The 3,895-nt window shown below is 44.4% G+C and overlaps 1 pseudogene; it reads right to left on the bottom strand.

Moving 5' to 3' along the window:
- Positions 1 to 3,575: 3,575 nt before the first annotated feature.
- LOC119457143 (U2 spliceosomal RNA) lies at positions 3,576 to 3,691 on the bottom strand (annotated as a pseudogene).
- Between the last annotated feature and the right edge of the window lie 204 nt (positions 3,692 to 3,895).

Raw genomic sequence — 3,895 nt, 5'->3', positions numbered from 1 at the left:
GCTCTGTCCGTGTCTGATTTTGGGCTATTGTTCCGCAGTAATAGAATACGTTTGGCTTTTCCACTGATAGTATGTTGAAATGTATAAAGAAATGGAATCAGACGGTTAGTTAAAAATACTCGTGCATATATAAATCAATTTCTAGCTCTTGTACTTCATCCTTTTCTTGCTTTGAAGGCCCAGCGCCCCGCGTTTGCCTGTATTAGTTCGAAGTAATGTTGAAAGCGGAATGGCACGGTTTTATCGCCGCGTGAAACTCAATTGGTGCACCCGTGTAGGCATGCGGCGGTCGTTTATATATTTGAAGTGTCGAGCTTTCATCCTTCATTTTCATCTCTGACCCACGTATTTTTCTCGGTCTTTCCGTTTCATTTGAGCGTCGTCCACGGAGTAAGATAAGACAGGAGCGCCGACTCCGCTCATCTGGAAGGGACACATTCTGAAACGCTGGTTCCTGCTTCACAGCGTGTTCGCCAGATGGCGCTACGAATTAGGAAAAACTCTACAACAGAGCGGCGGGCCCAACAAACCGAAGGAGCAAAGGCTCCGCGCGGAGACTTTCTCGCGGCGCCTGCTTGCCTATCCGTTTTGTCGCCTGCTCCGCGCACGCCCTGACGCCTGTAGCGCGCATAGCTCTTGCGGTTCACGGATTGACGTTAGCAGGAGAAACAAGTCATGTATCACTCTTTTTAGTTTATTTTATACAGGCCAAATGCAGAGCATTTGTCAGATGGCCTACATGGAACTTTACAAGGCACAGTAACAGAAAATAAACAAATTACGGAAACTAAGGCGGATAGAAAAACTATAGCAAATGGTAAGGCGATATAATGGCAGTTCGGGTGGTCTCAAGCAATGACAGACGACAGCGAAAAGGAGCCTTTAATGCAAAGCTGATGTTTATCACTCTTTTTTTATCTGAGCACGCATCAAGTACTAAGAAGCTTCGCTTGCTTCTTTGTTTCTCGCGGTACTTTTCGTGTCGCCCGGTTTTCTTGCGAGCACAATCGCCACATTCTCACGAAACATAACTGGGAATTCCTGCCAGTGTTCCCTGCTTATTATTTCACAAGAGAAGCTCTGATTATGTGTCTGCATAACTGGGAGAATCATCTCGAAGGCAAGGCTGAGAATTTACAGGGTAGCCAGCCGGTATTTACCCTGGCTAACCTCCTTGTCTTTTTTTCCCTTTCTCTCTCTCTACATCACGGGATGTCTCTGGACAAGGAAAGGCACCTGCACTGTGTGTAGTTGTAGACAAATTTAAATTGACCTCCTCCCGTCCTTCCGCATTGGCGTCTTCTGGTTACTCCTGGCATTCAGCATCATTGAGCTACGCCAGGCTTCCCAAAACAAATTGAAGGAACTGCTCCGCTTCGAAGTCGAGGCACTTTCTTTACATCTAGTAGGACATCGCCTTTGTCTTTGCTGAAGTAACTATAAAAAATAAGCTGCTTCTCGAAGTGTCGCGCACATATTTTGTCCATTGCTTTAAGTGCTCGCATACTTTCAGGAATTTTTTGATGCCACTGGTGCAGTAGTTGAAGATCAGATGGCGCCGCGAAGAACGAAAACTTCTCGCATCCTTTGCCATACCCAGATTTACAGCCGGGAACAAAACACTGTCCTGTTGCTCAGTCTCTTCACGCACAAGTATCAAGATACCTTGTTCCGTCAGGCATAAATAAACATACTGCAGACATGGCAAACAAAGCGAGGAAGACAAAAATTTCGCACCTTCGCTTCCGCGCAGACGTCGAGGAGTGAAAAACAAGTACTTCTGTTGTGTCTTTGTATGGCATCATTTATCGTGTTTCCTCTAATGACATGTAAAAATGTTTCGCATACGTGCATAAATGCTCTACCGCGTGTTTATTTGCGTTTTTATTATTTGTTCGCATATATTTTTTGTGTTTGATTGCTGTCACATTGAGGCGTACGATGGCCCACGTTTCTAGCAGACGACAAGCTCTACGCGTGCCGCCCTACCGGTGCCGCGTTGCCGTCGCCACCGGCCTCCGCCACTCAGCGCATGCGCACATAGAAGCAAGCTGTTGAGTGTTTTCCACGCGCCTCGACAGATGGCGCTACGCGATGATAATTTAGCGCTACACGGTTTGTCCCGAGCGAATGCGTTGCGCGGCGGCGGAGTCGGCGCTCCTGTTTATCTTACTCCGTGGCGTCGTCGCACAGTGGGCGTACCTTAATTAAATAATCATACGTACCTAGCACATCTTTCTCCCTGCGCAAAATCCGCCTCGCATTCTTTTTTTTATTTACCATTTGTGGGGCCAATTTTCGAAAATGTAAAACAAATACTATCGGTCGTTGTTTCCATTTCTTTTAACTAGGAGCTCTTCTAGGAACTATCGGTCGTTGTTTCCATTTCTTTTAACTAGGAGGTCTTCTGGGAACTATCGGTCGTTGTTTCGATTTCTTTTAACTAGGAACTCTTCTAGGAATAGCTGTGTCTGCGTGTGTGCGTGTGTCATTGGCGGAAACACGAGCGTATTGGTCCTTCCTGTCGTCTTTCTGGTTATCGCAGCTGGCTCGATTTGGTCATTATGGAACTATTGCAATGCTTGTTGTTCCAAGACGATGTTTAGGCCGGGACTGCGCACCATTATCATGACGATTCATTTTGAAGTTTTCTTCGCAAAGGTCTTATACGCATAACGTCGTAATTATAAAATTAATGAAATAAATGACCCTTCAACGCCCGTATTGTCAAATAAAAGTTGAAAGCTAATATTTTGACATCTTGACAGTGCAATACGTTAAATTAGAATGGTAAAGTAGTAAGATGTTATAAGTAGTTGAAAGTTGGACGTCAATCATAATAGAGTGTGAATTCCCATGCGGTAGACGAAACGCCGTTTTATTTCAAATTTAATGGTCGACCTCTAACATTAAACTATTAACAATGTCTCCTCCCGGACCAAACGGGTTTCCGTCAAACTTTAGATTTTAGTAAAATTTTAGTAGGACAAGGAGAACTGTTAACCTAAATACGTGTCATGCGTAACTAACTTGGTGGCCGCGTCACCGTAGCTGGAACATTAAAAGTGTGACATATGCCTTCAAATTCACTTCTTTACGCACTCCAGAAGAGAACTAAGCACAAATTTCATTAGGACGCATGAAATAAAAAAGGCATTGGTCGCAAATAAAGTGGGTCTTGGGAAGAGTCTTTTGTACGATCGACGTATGTCAGATGTTGCTTATGAGAGCTAAGTGCTATTGTTGTCCATTGTGGCTTGCGCCAGTTTAGAACTCCGAACAGGCTTTCTGTTTTTCTGATGTCTCGTTTAAGTACTAGGCCATTTTCGCATTTAAGACAATTTTTCCATGTGTGCGTGCAGTGAAGTAATCCCGATTGGCGTTCTCCGGCCAAAGGAGCCGTAGGGAACATGTCTCAATACCTTGGCTTTTATAACGAAGCCCTACTAGCCCTATAGCCATACTATCCATATTGAACATACTAGCCATATACAGCAAAGCTGCTGTATATGGCTAGGGTTCAATGTTTTTTTTTTGGTTTTTTTTTTTTGTCCGTGCGTCAACTATTAGAAAGGTGAGGGTGGGCCATTCCCGGAAATAGTGCAATACCGGGCCGACACGCAGCGGAGGTGAAGCAGGCTTCAAGCACTCTGCCCGTAATAACAATAATAATAATAAATGAAATAGATAAATCAAGATGCATTGTTTCAAGTCGTTTGGTATACTGGAATCATATGTGAACAGCACATGGACTCGCGAGCAGGAGGCGTTGCCATATACGCAATGAACTAAATGTATGTACAACCCTTGACTCGCAAGAGGACAATGCCACCGACTGTGGGGATGTCTGTGCCGTACAGACGAAAGACGTAATTGTGATATATCGAGAAGTTCA

Source organism: Dermacentor silvarum, chromosome 6 (genome assembly GCF_013339745.2).
Source record: "Dermacentor silvarum isolate Dsil-2018 chromosome 6, BIME_Dsil_1.4, whole genome shotgun sequence".
In the NCBI taxonomy this organism is placed as follows: Eukaryota; Metazoa; Arthropoda; class Arachnida; order Ixodida; family Ixodidae; genus Dermacentor; species Dermacentor silvarum.
Note: the sequence above shows the minus strand (reverse complement) of the source record. Positions and strands in the feature narration are given on the sequence as shown.